This window comes from Heptranchias perlo, chromosome 35 (assembly GCF_035084215.1).
Source record: "Heptranchias perlo isolate sHepPer1 chromosome 35, sHepPer1.hap1, whole genome shotgun sequence".
NCBI classification, from domain to species: domain Eukaryota; kingdom Metazoa; phylum Chordata; class Chondrichthyes; order Hexanchiformes; family Hexanchidae; genus Heptranchias; species Heptranchias perlo.
This window is the reverse complement of record NC_090359.1, coordinates 15,541,062-15,567,306: the sequence shown is the minus strand read 5'-3', so window position 1 is coordinate 15,567,306 and position 26,245 is coordinate 15,541,062. Positions and strand designations below refer to the sequence as shown.

The window sequence follows — 26,245 nt, the reverse complement described above, 5'->3', positions numbered from 1 at the left end:
TCAGTTACCATCCCCTGGATCACAAGATTCCCCAAGTAAATTTCTTGAACAATCGGGCGGCTGTCTTTCCAGAGACCAGCCCTGCTTTCGTCGTGTTTGTCTGTCGAGCGGTCACGCGGATCGAAATGTATCGACTGGTTTCAAGGCACAAATGAACATTGGTGCGAATGGGACATGTGCCCAATAGAAACAGCGGTCGGAGCAGAACAAACTTAAAGGAGTGAGATCGTGAAAGTGAATGTTAGAGTCGGCAATGCCGCAGGAAAGTGTCCATGAAATGGAAGGAGGAAAGTAAAGGCGGCCTATTGACTGTGGAAGGAAGAAAAAGCTGGGAGAAGAGGCGGGTTTGAACTGTGGAACATCAAGTACAGGCATGTGAGAGAGGTGGGATTTGACGGAATTGAAAGGTTTCACCAAAACATTTTTCTTTCATGTTCTGAAGATTGATTTCTTGCTGCATCCTCTCAGCACATGTGGGAAAGGAAAAAATCGGTAAATGAAACTCTGTGGAGACTCGGATTCGCTCCGATGTTACTGCGACCACAACGCAGAGTGTTAACCACAAAACGATCACGACGCAGCACATGAGGTGTGGCAGTTGTGCCCCAACAACATTAATGGCACGTATGACACTGCTGAGAAAAGAAAGATTTTGGTGATGAGGCTAAAATGTTCAACAGCTCAGATTATGGCAGCGCAGAGACTGGAGCCTAAATCCAGCGCCTTGGACCGCTCGGCCACGCTACCGCTTCACAAGGGTGTTGTCCAGAATCTCGGAACTGGTGATTGAAAAGCGGCTTTCCGACTCTGACCTTTGAGTCCAAGATTTTTGCCTTGAAAGAATCAAATAAAAGGGCTTTCTTTGCACTGTTCTTGCGACCAGGTGGCTGAGTGGTTGAGGTGATGGACTGCTAATCCATTGAGCTTTGCCAGCATGGTTTTGTATCCCAGCCGCGCCATTATTGCCTTTTTTTAATCGTTCATGGGATGTGGGCGTCGCTGGCGAGGCCACCATTTATTGCCCATCCCTAATTGCCCTTGAGAAGGTGGTGGTGAGCCGCCTTCTTGAACCGTTGCAGTCCATGTGGTGAAGATTCTCCCACAGTGCTGTTAGGTAGGGAGTTCCAGGATTTTGACCCAGCGACGATGAAGGAACGGTGATATATTTCCAAGTTCGGATGGTGTGTGACTTGGAGGGGAACGTGCAGGTGGTGTTGTTCCCATGTGCCTGCTGCCCTTGTCCTTCTATATGTTAGAGGTCGTGGGTTTGGGAGGTGCTGTCGAAGAAGCCTTGGCGAGTTGCTGCAGTGCATCCTGTGGATGGTACACTCTGCAGCCACAGTGCGCCGGTGGTGAAGGGAGTGAATGTTTAGGGTGGTGGATGGGGTGCCAATCAAGTGGGCTACTTTGTCCTGGATGGTGTCGAGCTTCTTGAGTGTTGTTGGAGCTGCACTCATCCAGGCAAGTGGAGAGTATTTCATCACGCTCCTGACTTGTGCCTTGTCGATGGTGGAAAGGCTTTGGGGAGTCCGGAGGTGGGTCACTCACCACAGAATACCCAGCTTCTGGCCTACTCGTGTGGCCACAGTATTTATATGGCTGGTCCAGTTAAGTTTCTGGTCAATGGTGACACCCAGGATGTTGATGGTGGGGGATTCGGCGATGGTAGTGCCGTTGAATGTCAAGGGGAGGTGGTCAGACTCTCTCTTGTTGGAGATTGTCATTGCCTGGCAATTGTCTGGCATGAATGTTCCTTGCTACTTATGAGCCCAAGCCTGGATATTGTCCAGGTCTTGCTGCATGTGGGCACGGACTGCTTCTTTTCTGTGGGTTTGCGAATGGAACTGAACACTGCGCAATCATCAGCAAACATCCCCATTTCTGACCTTATGATGGGGGAAAGGTCATTGATGAAACAGCTGAAGATGGTTGGGCCAAAGACACTGCCCTGAGGAACTCCTGCAGCAATGTCCTGGGGCTGAGATGATTGGCCTCCAACACCCACTACCATCTTCTTTTGTGCTCCGTCTGACTCCAGCCACTGGAGAGTTTTCCACTGGAGCGGCAGCTGAACGGATGGTCTCAATCTTTGTGACAAAATAGTCCAGGAGCTCCTCGCAATTTTTGTGGTGAGGGTGGAGGAGGCAGGGGGTGCAAGAAGTCGGTTTGTGGTCGAGAAGAGATACCGGGGGTATCTTTGGATTCCTGGATAATCCTGGAATAATGAGCAGTTTTCTGTCTCTCTCTGTTTCGGGCTGGTGAATTCGCCCGGGTCTGTTCACAGCGCGATTCTGCGTTTTATTTCTTCCTCATTATTGTGGTTCTGGCATCGAGGTGAGGATTTTAAAATCTGCTCGGAGATCAGTGAAATTAAATCGGAGAAAGTGAAAAAGTCCGAGTCAGTTTTTCACCGTATTTTCTTCATCCAATATTGCTGATAAATGAAAGTGAAGCTTCTGAAGGCAGACCTTCCCGTCGGGGAATTGACCCCAGTCTCCAGGGTGACAGACACTGATACTCACCATGATACTAACGAGGAACTGGTGCCGGAAGGGGATGTCCGTTCACCACAGATGCTTCACGTTTCAGTAAATCTGTTTGAACTATTCTTTTGATGACAGTTTGTTTAACTTTCCACGGACCACTGTTGAAAGAAGATTTACTGACCACTTTTCCGTCTCATGTTGGATCATGATGTGGGGAGCGCGGGACAGAGTGAGACAGAGAAAGACCGACTCAAGAAAACATAGAAAATATGAGGCACATACACAGACAGATGGACACAGACACGCATACACATGGAGTGACTCAGAAATATGGAGAGACAGAACATGGATAATTTGGCTGATTTTTGTTCCATTTCTGTGGTAGATTTCGTGAAATCTCACAGATCAATGAGCATAAAACTCGAGGTGTTCAATGCCGTGGAATTTTAATTCACTTCAGAATTATTAATTCCACAAGAAACTTGTTGAATTTTGAAACGCAGAGATGAACACGTTGATAAATGACGGGATCTGAAGTCTCTCAGATTCGAACCTGTGCGAGGGAAATGAATGAAATTTTAATCTGTCACCTTAACCACGAGTCAGTTAAAATCACAATCGCTCTGCATCCAGTCTCCAAACAGTCTCTGTTCAATAATATTCTGAAAGCGACAATCAGCTGTTTATTTTTCTCTGTAGTTTTTTTTAGGAAGAAGCTCGGCGAAGACATAAAATTAAAAGTTGGCGTCTTATAAATGCTCACCACGATAAGAGAGAGAAAGAACGAAAGAAAGACAGAGTCAGTTGTTCGTTGTCTAACAAAGAGAAGGAAATGTAAAATGTTCTCTCAACAGTGGCCCGTGGAAAATTAAACAAACTGTCATCAAATAAATCGTTGAAGAAATTCACTGACACATTTTTAACACCATCTGGGGTGAGTGTAGAATCAATGCAGTAATTCCTCGTTGGTATCGTGGTGAGTATCCTCCCCTGTCACGCCGGGGTTCAATTCCCCGACGAAGAGGTTAAATTTTCGAAGCCTGTCAAAGTTTTTATCTGCAATATTGGATGTGGAAAATGCAGTGTAAAACTGACTCGGAGATTTTAATCTGTCACCTGAACCACGAGTAAGTCAAAATCACAATTGCTCTGCATCCAGTCCTCAAATAGTCTCCGTACATTAATATTCTGAAAGTGACAATCACCTGTTTTTTTTCTCTGTAGTTTTTTTTTAGGAAGAAGCTCGGCGAAGACATAAAATTAAAAGTTGGCGTCTGATAAATGCTTCCTCCCCGTCGGGGAATTAAACCCCGGACTGAGGCGGGGCAACTCACCACGAGAAGAGAGAAAGAAAGAACGAAAGAAAGACAGAGTCAGTTTTCGTTGTCCAACAAAGAGATGGAAATGTAAAAGGTTCTTTCAAGAGTGGCCCGTGGAAAATGAAACAAACTGTCATCAAATAAATAGTTAAAAGAAATGCACTGACACATGAAGCATGTCTAACACCATCTGGGATGAGTGCACGGTGGGTGCAGCAGTTCTTCGTTGGTATAGTGGTGAGTATCCCCGCCTGTCACGCGAGAGACCGGGGTTCAATTTCCCGACGGGGGGATTAAACTTCCGCCGCCTTTCGAAGCTTTTCTCTCATTCATTTCCAATATTGGATGCGGAATGGACAGTGTCAAACTGATTCGGAGTGTCCCACTTTCCCCAATTTAATTTCACTGATATTCCAGCGGTTTTAAAATCTGCTCTCAGCTTCACTCTTCACCTCGATGTTCGACTGGTTTCTGTGATGGTGGGGATTTCGGGAGGAGGCCGAGATGGATCATCCACTCGGCACTTCTGGCTGAAGACTGTTTCTAAAACTTTGCACTCACGTGCTGGGCTTTACCATCATTGAGGATGGGGATGTTCATAGAGCCTCTTCCCGTTAGTTGTTTAATTATCCACCATCATTCACAAATGGGTGTGGCAGGACTGTAGAGCTTTGATCTGATCCGTTGTTTGTGGGATCGCTAAGCTCTCTCAACAGCATGCTGCTTCCACTGTTTGTCAAGTAGTCCTGTGTTACTTTCAGGTTATTGGTGTGTTTATGTAGCTAGGAATGTGTGTGTTTGTGTATGTGTGAATATGACTATGTCTGTCTCACTTGTTATATGCGTTTCTGAGTGTCTCTCTCTTTCTTTCTATCTATCACTTTTAACCTGCTCCCCAAATAATTTTTCTCTGGACCTTGACTAACAAAGAGATAGAAAGTAAGTCTTCTGACAACAGTGGCATGTGGAAAGTTAATCAAATTGTCATCAAAGAAGTAGTTAAAATAGATTCACTGAAACATGCATCCTTTTCATTGCTGTATGTGAGATCTTTCATGTCTGCGCCTGTTCCGAGACCTGTCTCTCTCTGTTTCGGGCTGGTGACAGCGCGATTCTGCGTTTTATTTCTTGCCCATTATTGTGGTTCTCACATCGAGCTGAAGCGTGAGGCAGAGAGCAGATATTTAAAATCGCTGTGAAATCAATTTGTGGAAGTGGGAAAGGCCGAGTCAGTTTTTCATTGTATTTTCAACATCCAATATTGCAGATAAATGAAAGTGAAGCTTCGAAAGCAGCAATAACCTCCTCGTCGGGGAATTGAACCCCGGTGTCCCGCGTGACAGGCGGGGATACTCACCACATGCTGACGAGGAATTCAAGCAGATATTTGCCGTATATTCACCACAGATGCTTCACTTTTCAGTGAATCTGTTTGAACTGTTCATTTGATGACAGTTTGTTTCACTTTCCACGAACCACTGTTGAAAGAAAAATTACCGACCACTTTTGCATCACATGTTGGATCATGATGTGGGTAACGCGGGAGAGAGTGAGACAGAAAGAGACAGATCTTCTCAGGAAAATATAGAAAATATGAGGCACAAACACAGACAGACAGACAGACACAAACAGACACACATGCACATGGATTGACTCAGAAATACTGAGAGTCAGAATATGGATAATTTGGCTGATTTTTGTTCTATTTCTGTCGTAGATTTCGTGAAATCTTGCAGATCAATTAAAATGAGCATAAAACTCGAGGTACTCAATGCTGTGGAATTTTAATTCACTTAAGAATTATTAATTCTACAAGAAACTTGTTGAATTTTGAAACGCAGAGATGAAACAGGTTGATGAATGACGGGATCTGAAGTCTGTCAGATTTGAACCAATGAATGAATTTCTAATCTGTCACCTTAATCACCAGTTAGTAAAAATCACAATTGCTCTGCATCCAGTCCTCAAATAGTCTCCGTACAATAATATTCTGAAAGTGACAATCACCTGTTTCTTTGCTCTGCAGTTTTTGTTCAGGAAGAAGCTCGGCGAAGACATAAAATTAAAAGTTGGCGTCTGATAAATGCTTCCTCCCCGTCGGGGAATTAAACCCCTGACTCAGGCGGGGCAACTCACCACGATAAGAGAGAAAGAAAGAACGAAAGAAAGACAGAGTCAGTTGTCGTTGTCTAACAAAGAGAAGGAAATGTAAAAGGTTCTTTCAAGAGTGGCCCGTGGAAAATGAAACAAACTATCATCAAATAAATAGTTAAAAGAAATGCACTGATACATGAAGCATGTCTAACGCCATCTGGGATGAGTGCACGGTCAATGTAGCAGCTCCTCGTTCGTATCGTGGTGAGTATCCCGGCCTGTCACGTGGGAGACCGGGGTTCAATTCCCCGACGAGGAAATTAAATTTTCGCCGCCTTCAAAAGCTTTTATCTCCAATATTGGATGCGGAATATACAGTGAAAAACTGACTCGGAGTTTCCCACTTTCCCCAATTTAATTTCACTGATATTCCAGCGGTTTTAAAATCTGCTCTCAGCGTCACTCTTCACCTCGATGTTCGACTGGCTTCTCTGATGGTGGGGATTTCGGGAGGAGGCCGAGATGGATCATCCACTCGGCACTTCTGGCTGAAGACGGTTTCTAAAACTTTGCACTCACGTGCTGGGCTTTACCATCATTGAGGATGGGGATGTTCATAGAGCCTCTTCCCGTTAGTTGTTTAATTATCCACCATCATTCACAAATGGGTGTGGCAGGACTGCAGAGCTTTGATCTGATCCGTTTTTTGTGGGATCGCTAAGCTCTATCAACAGCATGCTGCTTCCACTGTTTGTCAAGTAGTCCTGTGTTACTTTCAGGTTATTGGTGTGTTTATGTAGCTCGGAATGTGTGTGTTTGTGTATGTGTGAATATGACTATGTCTGTCTCACTTGTTATATGCGTTTCTGAGTGTCTCTCTCTTTCTTTCTATCTGTCACTTTTTCCCTGCTCCCCAAATAATTTTTCTCTGGACCTTGACGAACAAAGAGATAGAAAGTAAGTCTTCTTTCAACAGTGGCATGTGGAAAGTTAAACAAATTGTCATCAAAGAAGTCGTTAAAATAGATTCACTGAAACGTGCATCCTTTTCATTGCTGTATGTAAGATCTTTCATGTCTGCGCCTGTTCCGAGACCTGTCTCTCTCTGTTTCGGGCTGGTGACAGCGCGATTCTGCGTTTTATTTCTTGCCCATCATTGTGGTTCTCACATCGAGCTGAAGCGTGAGGCAGAGAGCAGATATTTAAAATCGCTGTGAAATCAAATTGCAGAAGTGGGAAAGGCCGAGTCAGTTTTTCATTGTATTTTCAACATCCAATATTTCAGATAAATGAAAGTGAAGCTTCGAAAGCAGCAATAACCTCCTCGTCGGGGAATTGAACCCCGGTCTCCCGCGTGACAGGCGGGGATACTCACCACTATACTAACGAGGAATTGGTACAGACATTTACCGTATATTCACCAAAGATGCTTCACTTTTCAGTGAATCTGTTTGAACTGTTCATTTGATGACAGTTTGTTTCACTTTCCACGAACCACTGTTGAAAGAAAAATTACCGACCACTTTTGCATCACATGTTGGATCATGATGTGGGTAACGCGGGAGAGAGTGAGACAGAAAGAGACAGATCTTCTCAGGAAAATATAGAAAATATGAGGCACATACACAGACAGACAGACAGACACACAGAAACAGACACACATGCACATGGATTGACTCAGAAATACTGAGAGTCAGAATATGGATAATTTGGCTGATTTTTGTTCTATTTCTGTCGTAGATTTCGTGAAATCTTGCAGATCAATTAAAATGAGCATAAAACTCGAGGTACTCAATGCTGTGGAATTTTAATTCACTTAAGAATTATTAATTCTACAAGAAACTTGTTGAATTTTGAAACGCAGAGATGAAACAGGTTGATGAATGACGGGATCTGAAGTCTGTCAGATTTGAACCAATGAATGAATTTCTAATCTGTCACCTTAATCACCAGTTAGTAAAAATCACAATTGCTCTGCATCCAGTCCTCAAATAGTCTCCGTACAATAATATTCTGAAAGTGACAATCACCTGTTTCTTTGCTCTGCAGTTTTTGTTCAGGAAGAAGCTCGGCGAAGACATAAAATTAAAAGTTGGCGTCTGATAAATGCTTCCTCCCCGTCGGGGAATTAAACCCCTGACTCAGGCGGGGCAACTCACCACGATAAGAGAGAAAGAAAGAACGAAAGAAAGACAGAGTCAGTTGTCGTTGTCTAACAAAGAGAAGGAAATGTAAAAGGTTCTTTCAAGAGTGGCCCGTGGAAAATGAAACAAACTATCATCAAATAAATAGTTAAAAGAAATGCACTGATACATGAAGCATGTCTAACGCCATCTGGGATGAGTGCACGGTCAATGTAGCAGCTCCTCGTTAGTATAGTGGTGAGTATCCCCGCCTGTCACGCGGGAGACCGGGGTTCAATTCCCCGACGAGGAGATTAAATTTTCGCCGCCTTCAAAAGCTTTTATCTCCAATATTGGATGCGGAATATACAGTGAAAAACTGACTCGGAGTTTCCCACTTTCCCCAATTTAATTTCACTGATATTCCAGCGGTTTTAAAATCTGCTCTCAGCTTCACTCTTCCCCTCGATGTTCGACTGGCTTCTGTGATGGTGGGGATTTCGGGAGGAGGCCGAGATGGATCATCCACTCGGCACTTCTGGCTGAAGACGGTTTCTAAAACTTTGCACTCACGTGCTGGGCTTTACCATCATTGAGGATGGGGATGTTCATAGAGCCTCTTCCCGTTAGTTGTTTAATTATCCACCATCATTCACAAATGGGTGTGGCAGGACTGCAGAGCTTTGATCTGATCCGTTGTTTGTGGGATCGCTAAGCTCTCTCAACAGCATGCTGCTTCCACTGTTTGTCAAGTAGTCCTGTGTTACTTTCAGGTTATTGGTGTGTTTATGTAGCTAGGAATGTGTGTGTTTGTGTATGTGTGAATATGACTATGTCTGTCCCACTTGTTATATGCGTTTCTGAGTGTCTCTCTCTTTCTTTCTATCTGTCACTTTTTCCCTGCTCCCCAAATAATTTTTCTCTGGACCTTGACTAATAAAGAGATAGAAAGTAAGTCTTCTTTCAACAGTGGCATGTGGAAAGTTAAACAAATTGTCATCAAAGAAGTCGTTAAAATAGATTCACTGAAACGTGCATCCTTTTCATTGCTGTATGTAAGATCTTTCATGTCTGCGCCTGTTCCGAGACCTGTCTCTCTCTGTTTCGGGCTGGTGACAGCGCGATTCTGCGTTTTATTTCTTGCCCATCATTGTGGTTCTCACATCGAGCTGAAGCGTGAGGCAGAGAGCAGATATTTAAAATCGCTGTGAAATCAAATTGCAGAAGTGGGAAAGGCCGAGTCAGTTTTTCATTGTATTTTCAACATCCAATATTTCAGATAAATGAAAGTGAAGCTTCGAAAGCAGCAATAACCTCCTCGTCGGGGAATTGAACGCCGGTCTCCCGCGTGACAGGCGGGGATACTCACCACTATACTAACGAGGAATTGGTACAGACATTTACCGTATATTCACCAAAGATGCTTCACTTTTCAGTGAATCTGTTTGAACTGTTCATTTGATGACAGTTTGTTTCACTTTCCACGAACCACTGTTGAAAGAAAAATTACCGACCACTTTTGCATCACATGTTGGATCATGATGTGGGTAACGCGGGAGAGAGTGAGACAGAAAGAGACAGATCTTCTCAGGAAAATATAGAAAATATGAGGCACATACACAGACAGACAGACAGACACACAGAAACAGACACACATGCACATGGATTGACTCAGAAATACTGAGAGTCAGAATATGGATAATTTGGCTGATTTTTGTTCTATTTCTGTCGTAGATTTCGTGAAATCTTGCAGATCAATTAAAATGAGCATAAAACTCGAGGTACTCAATGCTGTGGAATTTTAATTCACTTAAGAATTATTAATTCTACAAGAAACTTGTTGAATTTTGAAACGCAGAGATGAAACAGGTTGATGAATGACGGGATCTGAAGTCTGTCAGATTTGAACCAATGAATGAATTTCTAATCTGTCACCTTAATCACCAGTGAGTAAAAATCACAATTGCTCTGCATCCAGTCCTCAAATAGTCTCCGTACAATAATATTCTGAAAGTGACAATCACCTGTTTTGTTGCTCTGCAGTTTTTGTTCAGGAAGAAGCTCGGCGAAGACATAAAATTAAAAGTTGGCGTCTGATAAATGCTTCCTCCCCGTCGGGGAATGAAACCCCGGACTAAGGCGGGGCAACTCACCACGATAAGAGAGAAAGAAAGAACGAAAGAAAGACAGAGTCAGTTGTCGTTGTCCAACAAAGAGAAGGAAATGTAAAAGGTTCTTTCAAGAGTGGCCCGTGGAAAATGAAACAAACTATCATCAAATAAATAGTTAAAAGAAATGCACTGATACATGAAGCATGTCTAACGCCATCTGGGATGAGTGCACGGTCAATGTAGCAGCTCCTCGTTAGTATAGTGGTGAGTATCCTCGCCTGTCACGCGGGAGACCGGGGTTCAATTCCCCGACGAGGAGATTAAATTTTCGCCGCCTTCAAAAGCTTTTATCTCCAATATTGGATGCGGAATATACAGTGAAAAACTGACTCGGAGTTTCCCACTTTCCCCAATTTAATTTCACTGATTTTCCAGCGGTTTTAAAATCTGCTCTCAGCGTCACTCTTCACCTCGATGTTCGACTGGCTTCTGTGATGGTGGGGATTTCGGGAGGAGGCCGAGATGGATCATCCACTCGGCACTTCTGGCTGAAGACGGTTTCTAAAACTTTGCACTCACGTGCTGGGCTTTACCATCATTGAGGATGGGGATGTTCATAGAGCCTCTTCCCGTTAGTTGTTTAATTATCCACCATCATTCAAAAATGGGTGTGGCAGGACTGCAGAGCTTTGATCTGATCCGTTGTTTGTGGGATCGCTAAGCTCTCTCAACAGCATGCTGCTTCCACTGTTTGTCAAGTAGTCCTGTGTTACTTTCAGGTTATTGGTGTGTTTATGTAGCTAGGAATGTGTGTGTTTGTGTATGTGTGAATATGACTATGTCTGTCTCACTTGTTATATGCGTTTCTGAGTGTCTCTCTCTTTCTTTCTATCTGTCACTTTTTCCCTGCTCCCCAAATAATTTTTCTCTGGACCTTGACTAATAAAGAGATAGAAAGTAAGTCTTCTTTCAACAGTGGCATGTGGAAAGTTAAACAAATTGTCATCAAAGAAGTCGTTAAAATAGATTCACTGAAACGTGCATCCTTTTCATTGCTGTATGTAAGATCTTTCATGTCTGCGCCTGTTCCGAGACCTGTCTCTCTCTGTTTCGGGCTGGTGACAGCGCGATTCTGCGTTTTATTTCTTGCCCATCATTGTGGTTCTCACATCGAGCTGAAGCGTGAGGCAGAGAGCAGATATTTAAAATCGCTGTGAAATCAAATTGCAGAAGTGGGAAAGGCCGAGTCAGTTTTTCATTGTATTTTCAACATCCAATATTTCAGATAAATGAAAGTGAAGCTTCGAAAGCAGCAATAACCTCCTCGTCGGGGAATTGAACGCCGGTCTCCCGCGTGACAGGCGGGGATACTCACCACTATACTAACGAGGAATTGGTACAGACATTTACCGTATATTCACCAAAGATGCTTCACTTTTCAGTGAATCTGTTTGAACTGTTCATTTGATGACAGTTTGTTTCACTTTCCACGAACCACTGTTGAAAGAAAAATTACCGACCACTTTTGCATCACATGTTGGATCATGATGTGGGTAACGCGGGAGAGAGTGAGACAGAAAGAGACAGATCTTCTCAGGAAAATATAGAAAATATGAGGCACATACACAGACAGACAGACAGACACACAGAAACAGACACACATGCACATGGATTGACTCAGAAATACTGAGAGTCAGAATATGGATAATTTGGCTGATTTTTGTTCTATTTCTGTCGTAGATTTCGTGAAATCTTGCAGATCAATTAAAATGAGCATAAAACTCGAGGTACTCAATGCTGTGGAATTTTAATTCACTTAAGAATTATTAATTCTACAAGAAACTTGTTGAATTTTGAAACGCAGAGATGAAACAGGTTGATGAATGACGGGATCTGAAGTCTGTCAGATTTGAACCAATGAATGAATTTCTAATCTGTCACCTTAATCACCAGTTAGTAAAAATCACAATTGCTCTGCATCCAGTCCTCAAATAGTCTCCGTACAATAATATTCTGAAAGTGACAATCACCTGTTTTGTTGCTCTGCAGTTTTTGTTCAGGAAGAAGCTCGGCGAAGACATAAAATTAAAAGTTGGAGTCTGATAAATGCTTCCTCCCCGTCGGGGAATGAAACCCCGGACTAAGGCGGGGCAACTCACCACGATAAGAGAGAAAGAAAGAACGAAAGAAAGACAGAGTCAGTTGTCGTTGTCTAACAAAGAGAAGGAAATGTAAAAGGTTCTTTCAAGAGTGGCCCGTGGAAAATGAAACAAACTATCATCAAATAAATAGTTAAAAGAAATGCACTGATACATGAAGCATGTCTAACGCCATCTGGGATGAGTGCACGGTCAATGTAGCAGCTCCTCGTTAGTATAGTGGTGAGTATCCCCGCCTGTCACGCGGGAGACCGGGGTTCAATTCCCCGACGAGGAGATTAAATTTTCGCCGCCTTCAAAAGCTTTTATCTCCAATATTGGATGCGGAATATACAGTGAAAAACTGACTCGGAGTTTCCCACTTTCCCCAATTTAATTTCACTGATTTTCCAGCGGTTTTAAAATCTGCTCTCAGCGTCACTCTTCACCTCGATGTTCGACTGGCTTCTGTGATGGTGGGGATTTCGGGAGGAGGCCGAGATGGATCATCCACTCGGCACTTCTGGCTGAAGACGGTTTCTAAAACTTTGCACTCACGTGCTGGGCTTTACCATCATTGAGGATGGGGATGTTCATAGAGCCTCTTCCCGTTAGTTGTTTAATTATCCACCATCATTCACAAATGGGTGTGGCAGGACTGCAGAGCTTTGATCTGATCCGTTGTTTGTGGGATCGCAAAGCTCTCTCAACAGCATGCTGCTTCCACTGTTTGTCAAGTAGTCCTGTGTTACTTTCAGGTTATTGGTGTGTTTATGTAGCTAGGAATGTGTGTGTTTGTGTATGTGTGAATATGACTATGTCTGTCTCACTTGTTATATGCGTTTCTGAGTGTCTCTCTCTTTCTTTCTATCTGTCACTTTTTCCCTGCTCCCCAAATAATTTTTCTCTGGACCTTGACTAATAAAGAGATAGAAAGTAAGTCTTCTTTCAACAGTGGCATGTGGAAAGTTAAACAAATTGTCATCAAAGAAGTCGTTAAAATAGATTCACTGAAACGTGCATCCTTTTCATTGCTGTATGTAAGATCTTTCATGTCTGCGCCTGTTCCGAGACCTGTCTCTCTCTGTTTCGGGCTGGTGACAGCGCGATTCTGCGTTTTATTTCTTGCCCATCATTGTGGTTCTCACATCGAGCTGAAGCGTGAGGCAGAGAGCAGATATTTAAAATCGCTGTGAAATCAAATTGCAGAAGTGGGAAAGGCCGAGTCAGTTTTTCATTGTATTTTCAACATCCAATATTTCAGATAAATGAAAGTGAAGCTTCGAAAGCAGCAATAACCTCCTCGTCGGGGAATTGAACGCCGGTCTCCCGCGTGACAGGCGGGGATACTCACCACTATACTAACGAGGAATTGGTACAGACATTTACCGTATATTCACCAAAGATGCTTCACTTTTCAGTGAATCTGTTTGAACTGTTCATTTGATGACAGTTTGTTTCACTTTCCACGAACCACTGTTGAAAGAAAAATTACCGACCACTTTTGCATCACATGTTGGATCATGATGTGGGTAACGCGGGAGAGAGTGAGACAGAAAGAGACAGATCTTCTCAGGAAAATATAGAAAATATGAGGCACATACACAGACAGACAGACACACACACAGAAACAGACACACATGCACATGGATTGACTCAGAAATACTGAGAGTCAGAATATGGATAATTTGGCTGATTTTTGTTCTATTTCTGTCGTAGATTTCGTGAAATCTTGCAGATCAATTAAAATGAGCATAAAACTCGAGGTACTCAATGCTGTGGAATTTTAATTCACTTAAGAATTATTAATTCTACAAGAAACTTGTTGAATTTTGAAACGCAGAGATGAAACAGGTTGATGAATGACGGGATCTGAAGTCTGTCAGATTTGAACCAATGAATGAATTTCTAATCTGTCACCTTAATCACCAGTTAGTAAAAATCACAATTGCTCTGCATCCAGTCCTCAAATAGTCTCCGTACAATAATATTCTGAAAGTGACAATCACCTGTTTTGTTGCTCTGCAGTTTTTGTTCAGGAAGAAGCTCGGCGAAGACATAAAATTAAAAGTTGGCGTCTGATAAATGCTTCCTTCCCGTCGGGGAATGAAACCCCGGACTAAGGCGGGGCAACTCACCACGATAAGAGAGAAAGAAAGAACGAAAGAAAGACAGAGTCAGTTGTCGTTGTCTAACAAAGAGAAGGAAATGTAAAAGGTTCTTTCAAGAGTGGCCCGTGGAAAATGAAACAAACTATCATCAAATAAATAGTTAAAAGAAATGCACTGATACATGAAGCATGTCTAACGCCATCTGGGATGAGTGCACGGTCAATGTAGCAGCTCCTCGTTAGTATAGTGGTGAGTATCCCCGCCTGTCACGCGGGAGACCGGGGTTCAATTCCCCGACGAGGAGATTAAATTTTCGCCGCCTTCAAAAGCTTTTATCTCCAATATTGGATGCGGAATATACAGTGAAAAACTGACTCGGAGTTTCCCACTTTCCCCAATTTAATTTCACTGATTTTCCAGCGGTTTTAAAATCTGCTCTCAGCGTCACTCTTCACCTCGATGTTCGACTGGCTTCTGTGATGGTGGGGATTTCGGGAGGAGGCCGAGATGGATCATCCACTCGGCACTTCTGGCTGAAGACGGTTTCTAAAACTTTGCACTCACGTGCTGGGCTTTACCATCATTGAGGATGGGGATGTTCATAGAGCCTCTTCCCGTTAGTTGTTTAATTATCCACCATCATTCACAAATGGGTGTGGCAGGACTGCAGAGCTTTGATCTGATCCGTTGTTTGTGGGATCGCTAAGCTCTCTCAACAGCATGCTGCTTCCACTGTTTGTCAAGTAGTCCTGTGTTACTTTCAGGTTATTGGTGTGTTTATGTAGCTAGGAATGTGTGTGTTTGTGTATGTGTGAATATGACTATGTCTGTCTCACTTGTTATATGCGTTTCTGAGTGTCTCTCTCTTTCTTTCTATCTGTCACTTTTTCCCTGCTCCCCAAATAATTTTTCTCTGGACCTTGACTAATAAAGAGATAGAAAGTAAGTCTTCTTTCAACAGTGGCATGTGGAAAGTTAAACAAATTGTCATCAAAGAAGTCGTTAAAATAGATTCACTGAAACGTGCATCCTTTTCATTGCTGTATGTAAGATCTTTCATGTCTGCGCCTGTTCCGAGACCTGTCTCTCTCTGTTTCGGGCTGGTGACAGCGCGATTCTGCGTTTTATTTCTTGCCCATCATTGTGGTTCTCACATCGAGCTGAAGCGTGAGGCAGAGAGCAGATATTTAAAATCGCTGTGAAATCAAATTGCAGAAGTGGGAAAGGCCGAGTCAGTTTTTCATTGTATTTTCAACATCCAATATTTCAGATAAATGAAAGTGAAGCTTCGAAAGCAGCAATAACCTCCTCGTCGGGGAATTGAACGCCGGTCTCCCGCGTGACAGGCGGGGATACTCACCACTATACTAACGAGGAATTGGTACAGACATTTACCGTATATTCACCAAAGATGCTTCACTTTTCAGTGAATCTGTTTGAACTGTTCATTTGATGACAGTTTGTTTCACTTTCCACGAACCACTGTTGAAAGAAAAATTACCGACCACTTTTGCATCACATGTTGGATCATGATGTGGGTAACGCGGGAGAGAGTGAGACAGAAAGAGACAGATCTTCTCAGGAAAATATAGAAAATATGAGGCACATACACAGACAGACAGACAGACACACAGAAACAGACACACATGCACATGGATTGACTCAGAAATACTGAGAGTCAGAATATGGATAATTTGGCTGATTTTTGTTCTATTTCTGTCGTAGATTTCGTGAAATCTTGCAGATCAATTAAAATGAGCATAAAACTCGAGGTACTCAATGCTGTGGAATTTTAATTCACTTAAGAATTATTAATTCTACAAGAAACTTGTTGAATTTTGAAACGCAGAGATGAAACAGGTTGATGAATGACGGGATCTGAAGTCTGTCAGATTTGAACCAATGAATGAATTTCTAATCTGTCACCTTAATCACCAGTTAGTAAAAATCACAATTGCTCTGCATCCAGTCCTCAAATAGTCTCCGTACAATAATATTCTGAAAGTGACAATCACCTGTTTTGTTGCTCTGCAGTTTTTGTTCAGGAAGAAGCTCGGCGAAGACATAAAATTAAAAGTTGGCGTCTGATAAATGCTTCCTCCCCGTCGGGGAATGAAACCCCGGACTAAGGCGGGGCAACTCACCACGATAAGAGAGAAAGAAAGAACGAAAGAAAGACAGAGTCAGTTGTCGTTGTCTAACAAAGAGAAGGAAATGTAAAAGGTTCTTTCAAGAGTGGCCCGTGGAAAATGAAACAAACTATCATCAAATAAATAGTTAAAAGAAATGCACTGATACATGAAGCATGTCTAACGCCATCTGGGATGAGTGCACGGTCAATGTAGCAGCTCCTCGTTAGTATAGTGGTGAGTATCCCCGCCTGTCACGCGGGAGACCGGGGTTCAATTCCCCGACGAGGAGATTAAATTTTCGCCGCCTTCAAAAGCTTTTATCTCCAATATTGGATGCGGAATATACAGTGAAAAACTGACTCGGAGTTTCCCACTTTCCCCAATTTAATTTCACTGATTTTCCAGCGGTTTTAAAATCTGCTCTCAGCGTCACTCTTCACCTCGATGTTCGACTGGCTTCTGTGATGGTGGGGATTTCGGGAGGAGGCCGAGATGGATCATCCACTCGGCACTTCTGGCTGAAGACGGTTTCTAAAACTTTGCACTCACGTGCTGGGCTTTACCATCATTGAGGATGGGGATGTTCATAGAGCCTCTTCCCGTTAGTTGTTTAATTATCCACCATCATTCACAAATGGGTGTGGCAGGACTGCAGAGCTTTGATCTGATCCGTTGTTTGTGGGATCGCTAAGCTCTCTCAACAGCATGCTGCTTCCACTGTTTGTCAAGTAGTCCTGTGTTACTTTCAGGTTATTGGTGTGTTTATGTAGCTAGGAATGTGTGTGTTTGTGTATGTGTGAATATGACTATGTCTGTCTCACTTGTTATATGCGTTTCTGAGTGTCTCTCTCTTTCTTTCTATCTGTCACTTTTTCCCTGCTCCCCAAATAATTTTTCTCTGGACCTTGACTAATAAAGAGATAGAAAGTAAGTCTTCTTTCAACAGTGGCATGTGGAAAGTTAAACAAATTGTCATCAAAGAAGTCGTTAAAATAGATTCACTGAAACGTGCATCCTTTTCATTGCTGTATGTAAGATCTTTCATGTCTGCGCCTGTTCCGAGACCTGTCTCTCTCTGTTTCGGGCTGGTGACAGCGCGATTCTGCGTTTTATTTCTTGCCCATCATTGTGGTTCTCACATCGAGCTGAAGCGTGAGGCAGAGAGCAGATATTTAAAATCGCTGTGAAATCAAATTGCAGAAGTGGGAAAGGCCGAGTCAGTTTTTCATTGTATTTTCAACATCCAATATTTCAGATAAATGAAAGTGAAGCTTCGAAAGCAGCAATAACCTCCTCGTCGGAGAATTGAACCCCGGTCTCCCGCGTGACAGGCGGGGATACTCACCACTATACTAACGAGGAATTGGTACAGACATTTACCGTATATTCACCAAAGATGCTTCACTTTTCAGTGAATCTGTTTGAACTGTTCATTTGATGACAGTTTGTTTCACTTTCCACGAACCACTGTTGAAAGAAAAATTACCGACCACTTTTGCATCACATGTTGGATCATGATGTGGGTAACGCGGGAGAGAGTGAGACAGAAAGAGACAGATCTTCTCAGGAAAATATAGAAAATATGAGGCACATACACAGACAGTCAGACACACACACAGAAACAGACACACATGCACATGGATTGACTCAGAAATACTGAGAGTCAGAATATGGATAATTTGGCTGATTTTTGTTCTATTTCTGTCGTAGATTTCGTGAAATCTTGCAGATCAATTAAAATGAGCATAAAACTCGAGGTACTCAATGCTGTGGAATTTTAATTCACTTAAGAATTATTAATTCTACAAGAAACTTGTTGAATTTTGAAACGCAGAGATGAAACAGGTTGATGAATGACGGGATCTGAAGTCTGTCAGATTTGAACCAATGAATGAATTTCTAATCTGTCACCTTAATCACCAGTTAGTAAAAATCACAATTGCTCTGCATCCAGTCCTCAAATAGTCTCCGTACAATAATATTCTGAAAGTGACAATCACCTGTTTTGTTGCTCTGCAGTTTTTGTTCAGGAAGAAGCTCGGCGAAGACATAAAATTAAAAGTTGGCGTCTGATAAATGCTTCCTCCCCGTCGGGGAATGAAACCCCGGACTAAGGCGGGGCAACTCACCACGATAAGAGAGAAAGAAAGAACGAAAGAAAGACAGAGTCAGTTGTCGTTGTCTAACAAAGAGAAGGAAATGTAAAAGGTTCTTTCAAGAGTGGCCCGTGGAAAATGAAACAAACTATCATCAAATAAATAGTTAAAAGAAATGCACTGATACATGAAGCATGTCTAACGCCATCTGGGATGAGTGCACGGTCAATGTAGCAGCTCCTCGTTAGTATAGTGGTGAGTATCCCCGCCTGTCACGCGGGAGACCGGGGTTCAATTCCCCGACGAGGAGATTAAATTTTCGCCGCCTTCAAAAGCTTTTATCTCCAATATTGGATGCGGAATATACAGTGAAAAACTGACTCGGAGTTTCCCACTTTCCCCAATTTAATTTCACTGATATTCCAGCGGTTTTAAAATCTGCTCTCAGCTTCACTCTTCCCCTCGATGTTCGACTGGCTTCTGTGATGGTGGGGATTTCGGGAGGAGGCCGAGATGGATCATCCACTCGGCACTTCTGGCTGAAGACGGTTTCTAAAACTTTGCACTCACGTGCTGGGCTTTACCATCATTGAGGATGGGGATGTTCATAGAGCCTCTTCCCGTTAGTTGTTTAATTATCCACCATCATTCACAAATGGGTGTGGCAGGACTGCAGAGCTTTGATCTGATCCGTTGTTTGTGGGATCGCTAAGCTCTCTCAACAGCATGCTGCTTCCACTGTTTGTCAAGTAGTCCTGTGTTACTTTCAGGTTATTGGTGTGTTTATGTAGCTAGGAATGTGTGTGTTTGTGTATGTGTGAATATGACTATGTCTGTCTCACTTGTTATATGCGTTTCTGAGTGTCTCTCTCTTTCTTTCTATCTGTCACTTTTTCCCTGCTCCCCAAATAATTTTTCTCTGGACCTTGACTAATAAAGAGATAGAAAGTAAGTCTTCTTTCAACAGTGGCATGTGGAAAGTTAAACAAATTGTCATCAAAGAAGTCGTTAAAATAGATTCACTGAAACGTGCATCCTTTTCATTGCTGTATGTAAGATCTTTCATGTCTGCGCCTGTTCCGAGACCTGTCTCTCTCTGTTTCGGGCTGGTGACAGCGCGATTCTGCGTTTTATTTCTTGCCCATCATTGTGGTTCTCACATCGAGCTGAAGCGTGAGGCAGAGAGCAGATATTTAAAATCGCTGTGAAATCAAATTGCAGAAGTGGGAAAGGCCGAGTCAGTTTTTCATTGTATTTTCAACATCCAATATTTCAGATAAATGAAAGTGAAGCTTCGAAAGCAGCAATAACCTCCTCCTCGGGGAATTGAACCCCGGTCTCCCGCGTGACAGGCGGGGATACTCACCACTATACTAACGAGGAATTGGTACAGACATTTACCGTATATTCACCAAAGATGCTTCACTTTTCAGTGAATCTGTTTGAACTGTTCATTTGATGACAGTTTGTTTCACTTTCCACGAACCACTGTTGAAAGAAAAATTACCGACCACTTTTGCATCACATGTTGGATCATGATGTGGGTAACGCGGGAGAGAGTGAGACAGAAAGAGACAGATCTTCTCAGGAAAATATAGAAAATATGAGGCACATACACAGACAGACAGACACACACACAGAAACAGACACACATGCACATGGATTGACTCAGAAATACTGAGAGTCAGAATATGGATAATTTGGCTGATTTTTGTTCTATTTCTGTCGTAGATTTCGTGAAATCTTGCAGATCAATTAAAATGAGCATAAAACTCGAGGTACTCAATGCTGTGGAATTTTAATTCACTTAAGAATTATTAATTCTACAAGAAACTTGTTGAATTTTGAAACGCAGAGATGAAACAGGTTGATGAATGACGGGATCTGAAGTCTGTCAGATTTGAACCAATGAATGAATTTCTAATCTGTCACCTTAATCACCAGTTAGTAAAAATCACAATTGCTCTGCATCCAGTCCTCAAATAGTCTCCGTACAATAATATTCTGAAAGTGACAATCACCTGTTTTGTTGCTCTGCAGTTTTTGTTCAGGAAGAAGCTCGGCGAAGACATAAAATTAAAAGTTGGCGTCTGATAAATGCTTCCTCCCCGTCGGGGAATTAAACCCCTGACTCAGGCGGGGCAACTCACCACGATAAGAAAGAAAGAAAGAACGAAAGAAAGACAGAGTCAGTTGTCGTTGTCTAACAAAGAGAAGGAAATGTAAAAGGTTCTTTCAAGAGTGGCCCGTGGAAAATGAAACAAACTATCATCAAATAAATAGTTAAAAGAAATGCACTGATACATGAAGCATGTCTAACGCCATCTGGGATGAGTGCACGGTCAATGTTAGTATAGTGGTGAGTATCCCCGCCTGTCACGCGGGAGACCGGGGTTCAATTCCCCGACGAGGAGATTAAATTTTCGCCGCCTTCAAAAGCTTTTATCTCCAATATTGGATGCGGAATATACAGTGAAAAACTGACTCGGAGTTTCCCACTTTCCCCAATTTAATTTCACTGATTTTCCAGCGGTTTTAAAATCTGCTCTCAGCGTCACTCTTCACCTCGATGTTCGACTGGCTTCTGTGATGGTGGGGATTTCGGGAGGAGGCCGAGATGGATCATCCACTCGGCACTTCTGGCTGAAGACGGTTTCTAAAACTTTGCACTCACGTGCTGGGCTTTACCATCATTGAGGATGGGGATGTTCATAGAGCCTCTTCCCGTTAGTTGTTTAATTATCCACCATCATTCACAAATGGGTGTGGCAGGACTGCAGAGCTTTGATCTGATCCGTTGTTTGTGGGATCGCTAAGCTCTATCCACAGCATGCTGCTTCCACTGTTTGTCAAGTAGTCCTGTGTTACTTTCAGGTTATTGGTGTGTTTATGTAGCTAGGAATGTGTGTGTTTGTGTATGTGTGAATATGACTATGTCTGTCTCACTTGTTATATGCGTTTCTGAGTGTCTCTCTCTTTCTTTCTATCTGTCACTTTTTCCCTGCTCCCCAAATAATTTTTCTCTGGACCTTGACTAATAAAGAGATAGAAAGTAAGTCTTCTTTCAACAGTGGCATGTGGAAAGTTAAACAAATTGTCATCAAAGAAGTCGTTAAAATAGATTCACTGAAACGTGCATCCTTTTCATTGCTGTATGTAAGATCTTTCATGTCTGCGCCTGTTCCGAGACCTGTCTCTCTCTGTTTCGGGCTGGTGACAGCGCGATTCTGCGTTTTATTTCTTGCCCATCATTGTGGTTCTCACATCGAGCTGAAGCGTGAGGCAGAGAGCAGATATTTAAAATCGCTGTGAAATCAAATTGCAGAAGTGGGAAAGGCCGAGTCAGTTTTTCATTGTATTTTCAACATCCAATATTTCAGATAAATGAAAGTGAAGCTTCGAAAGCAGCAATAACCTCCTCCTCGGGGAATTGAACCCCGGTCTCCCGCGTGACAGGCGGGGATACTCACCACTATACTAACGAGGAATTAGTACAGACATTTACCGTATATTCACCAAAGATGCTTCACTTTTCAGTGAATCTGTTTGAACTGTTCATTTGATGACAGTTTGTTTCACTTTCCACGAACCACTGTTGAAAGAAAAATTACCGACCACTTTTGCATCACATGTTGGATCATGATGTGGGTAACGCGGGAGAGAGTGAGACAGAAAGAGACAGATCTTCTCAGGAAAATATAGAAAATATGAGGCACATACACAGACAGACAGACACACACACAGAAACAGACACACATGCACATGGATTGACTCAGAAATACTGAGAGTCAGAATATGGATAATTTGGCTGATTTTTGTTCTATTTCTGTCGTAGATTTCGTGAAATCTTGCAGATCAATTAAAATGAGCATAAAACTCGAGGTACTCAATGCTGTGGAATTTTAATTCACTTAAGAATTATTAATTCTACAAGAAACTTGTTGAATTTTGAAACGCAGAGATGAAACAGGTTGATGAATGACGGGATCTGAAGTCTGTCAGATTTGAACCAATGAATGAATTTCTAATCTGTCACCTTAATCACCAGTTAGTAAAAATCACAATTGCTCTGCATCCAGTCCTCAAATAGTCTCCGTACAATAATATTCTGAAAGTGACAATCACCTGTTTTGTTGCTCTGCAGTTTTTGTTCAGGAAGAAGCTCGGCGAAGACATAAAATTAAAAGTTGGCGTCTGATAAATGCTTCCTCCCCGTCGGGGAATTAAACCCCTGACTCAGGCGGGGCAACTCACCACGATAAGAAAGAAAGAAAGAACGAAAGAAAGACAGAGTCAGTTGTCGTTGTCTAACAAAGAGAAGGAAATGTAAAAGGTTCTTTCAAGAGTGGCCCGTGGAAAATGAAACAAACTATCATCAAATAAATAGTTAAAAGAAATGCACTGATACATGAAGCATGTCTAACGCCATCTGGGATGAGTGCACGGTCAATGTTAGTATAGTGGTGAGTATCCCCGCCTGTCACGCGGGAGACCGGGGTTCAATTCCCCGACGAGGAGATTAAATTTTCGCCGCCTTCAAAAGCTTTTATCTCCAATATTGGATGCGGAATATACAGTGAAAAACTGACTCGGAGTTTCCCACTTTCCCCAATTTAATTTCACTGATTTTCCAGCGGTTTTAAAATCTGCTCTCAGCGTCACTCTTCACCTCGATGTTCGACTGGCTTCTGTGATGGTGGGGATTTCGGGAGGAGGCCGAGATGGATCATCCACTCGGCACTTCTGGCTGAAGACGGTTTCTAAAACTTTGCACTCACGTGCTGGGCTTTACCATCATTGAGGATGGGGATGTTCATAGAGCCTCTTCCCGTTAGTTGTTTAATTATCCACCATCATTCACAAATGGGTGTGGCAGGACTGCAGAGCTTTGATCTGATCCGTTGTTTGTGGGATCGCTAAGCTCTCTCAACAGCATGCTGCTTCCACTGTTTGTCAAGTAGTCCTGTGTTACTTTCAGGTTATTGGTGTGTTTATGTAGCTAGGAATGTGTGTGTTTGTGTATGTGTGAATATGACTATGTCTGTCTCACTTGTTATATGCGTTTCTGAGTGTCTCTCTCTTTCTTTCTATCTGTCACTTTTTCCCTGCTCCCCAAATAATTTTTCTCTGGACCTTGACTAATAAAGAGATAGAAAGTAAGTCTTCTTTCAACAGTGGCATGTGGAAAGTTAAACAAATTGTCATCAAAGAAGTCGTTAAAATAGATTCACTGAAACGTGCATCCTTTTCATTGCTGTATGTAAGATCTTTCATGTCTGCGCCTGTTCCGAGACCTGTCTCTCTCTGTTTCGGGCTGGTGACAGCGCGATTCTGCGTTTTATTTCTTGCCCATCATTGTGGTTCTCACATCGAGCTGAAGCGTGAGGCAGAGAGCAGATATTTAAAATCGTTGTGAAATCAAATTGCAGAAGTGGGAAAGGCCGAGTCAGTTTTTCATTGTATTTTCAACATCCAATATTTCAGATAAATGAAAGTGAAGCTTCGAAAGCAGCAATAACCTCCTCGTCGGGGAATTGAACCCCGGTCTCCCGCGTGACAGGCGAGGATACTCACCACTATACTAACGAGGAATTGGTACAGACATTTACCGTATATTCACCAAAGATGCTTCACTTTTCAGTGAATCTGTTTGAACTGTTCATTTGATGACAGTTTGTTTCACTTTCCACGAACCACTGTTGAAAGAAAAATTACCGACCACTTTTGCATCACATGTTGGATCATGATGTGGGTAACGCGGGAGAGAGTGAGACAGAAAGAGACAGATCTTCTCAGGAAAATATAGAAAATATGAGGCACATACACAGACAGACAGACACACACACAGAAACAGACACACATGCACATGGATTGACTCAGAAATACTGAGAGTCAGAATATGGATAATTTGGCTGATTTTTGTTCTATTTCTGTCGTAGATTTCGTGAAATCTTGCAGATCAATTAAAATGAGCATAAAACTCGAGGTACTCAATGCTGTGGAATTTTAATTCACTTAAGAATGATTAATTCTACAAGAAACTTGTTGAATTTTGAAACGCAGAGATGAAACAGGTTAATGAATGACGGGATCTGAAGTCTGTCAGATTTGAACCAATGAATGAATTTCTAATCTGTCACCTTAATCACCAGTTAGTAAAAATCACAATTGCTCTGCATCCAGTCCTCAAATAGTCTCCGTACAATAATATTCTGAAAGTGACAATCACCTGTTTTGTTGCTCTGCAGTTTTTGTTCAGGAAGAAGCTCGGCGAAGACATAAAATTAAAAGTTGGCGTCTGATAAATGCTTCCTCCCCGTCGGGGAATTAAACCCCTGACTCAGGCGGGGCAACTCACCACGATAAGAAAGAAAGAAAGAACGAAAGAAAGACAGAGTCAGTTGTCGTTGTCTAACAAAGAGAAGGAAATGTAAAAGGTTCTTTCAAGAGTGGCCCGTGGAAAATGAAACAAACTATCATCAAATAAATAGTTAAAAGAAATGCACTGATACATGAAGCATGTCTAACGCCATCTGGGATGAGTGCACAATCAATGCAGCAGTTCCTAGTTAGTATAGTGGTGAGTATCCTCGCCTGTCACGCGGGAGACCGGGGTTCAATTCCCCGACGGGGAGATTGAACTTTTGCCGCCTTTTAAAGCTTTTTCTCTCATTTATCTCTAATATTCGATGCGGAATATACAGTGTAAAACTAACTCGGAGTTTCCCACTTTCCCCGATTTATTTCACTGATATTCCAGCGGTTTTAAAATCTGCTCTCAGCTTCACTCTTCACCTCGATGTTCGACTGGTTTCTGTGATGTTGGGGATTTCGGGAGGAGGCCGAGATGGATCATCCACTCGGCACTTCTGGCTGAAGACGGTTTCTAAAACTTTGCACTCACACGCTGGGCTTTACCATCATTGAGGATGGGGATGTTCATAGAGCCTCTTCCCATTAGTTGTTTAATTATCCACCATCATTCACAAATGGGTGTGGCAGGACTGCAGAGCTTTGATCTGATCCGTTGTTTGTGGGATCGCTAAGCTCTATCCACAGCATGCTGCTTCCACTGTTTGTCAAGTAGTCCTGTGTTACTTTCAGGTTATTGGTGTGTTTATGTAGCTAGGAATGTGTGTGTTTGTGTATGTGTGAATATGACTATGTCTGTCTCACTTGTTATATGCGTTTCTGAGTGTCCCTCTCTTTCTTTCTATCTGTCACTTTTAACCTGCTCCCCAAATAATTTTTCTCTGGACCTTGACTAACAAAGAGATAGAAAGTAAGTCTTCTTTCAACAGTGGCATGTGGAAAGTTAATCAAATTGTCATCAAAGAAGTCGTTAAAATAGATTCACTGAAACATGCATCCTTTTCATTGCTGCATGTGAGATCTTTCATGTCTGCGCCTGTTCCGAGACCTGTCTCTCTCTGGTGACAGCGCGATTCTGCGTTTCATTTCTTGCCCATCATTGTGGTTCTCACATCGAGCTGAAGCGTGAGGCAGGGGGCAGATTTTTAAAATCGCTGTGAAATCAATTTGTGGAAGTGGGAAAGGCCGAGTCAGTTTTTCATTGTATTTTCAACATCCAATATTGCAGATAAATGAAAGTGAAGCTTGGAAAGCAGCAATAAC

The 26,245-nt window shown here is 42.5% G+C and overlaps 8 non-coding genes across 8 annotated transcripts; 6 read left to right on the top strand and 2 right to left on the bottom strand.

The window, feature by feature from the left end:
* Window positions 1-7,219: 7,219 nt before the first annotated feature.
* On the bottom strand, window positions 7,220-7,291 carry trnad-guc (transfer RNA aspartic acid (anticodon GUC)). The gene has a single exon. It is a non-coding gene; the product is annotated as a tRNA-Asp (tRNA).
* A 972-nt stretch (window positions 7,292-8,263) lies between these two features.
* trnad-guc (transfer RNA aspartic acid (anticodon GUC)) lies at window positions 8,264-8,335 on the top strand. The gene has a single exon. It is a non-coding gene; the product is annotated as a tRNA-Asp (tRNA).
* Window positions 8,336-10,380: 2,045 nt separating this feature from the next.
* On the top strand, window positions 10,381-10,452 carry trnad-guc (transfer RNA aspartic acid (anticodon GUC)). Its single transcript has one exon. It is a non-coding gene; the product is annotated as a tRNA-Asp (tRNA).
* Window positions 10,453-12,497: 2,045 nt separating this feature from the next.
* trnad-guc (transfer RNA aspartic acid (anticodon GUC)) lies at window positions 12,498-12,569 on the top strand. Its single transcript has one exon. It is a non-coding gene; the product is annotated as a tRNA-Asp (tRNA).
* A 2,045-nt stretch (window positions 12,570-14,614) lies between these two features.
* trnad-guc (transfer RNA aspartic acid (anticodon GUC)) lies at window positions 14,615-14,686 on the top strand. Its single transcript has one exon. It is a non-coding gene; the product is annotated as a tRNA-Asp (tRNA).
* Window positions 14,687-16,731: 2,045 nt separating this feature from the next.
* trnad-guc (transfer RNA aspartic acid (anticodon GUC)) lies at window positions 16,732-16,803 on the top strand. Its single transcript has one exon. It is a non-coding gene; the product is annotated as a tRNA-Asp (tRNA).
* A 2,045-nt stretch (window positions 16,804-18,848) lies between these two features.
* On the top strand, window positions 18,849-18,920 carry trnad-guc (transfer RNA aspartic acid (anticodon GUC)). Its single transcript has one exon. It is a non-coding gene; the product is annotated as a tRNA-Asp (tRNA).
* Window positions 18,921-24,129: 5,209 nt separating this feature from the next.
* trnad-guc (transfer RNA aspartic acid (anticodon GUC)) lies at window positions 24,130-24,201 on the bottom strand. Its single transcript has one exon. It is a non-coding gene; the product is annotated as a tRNA-Asp (tRNA).
* Window positions 24,202-26,245: the final 2,044 nt, after the last annotated feature.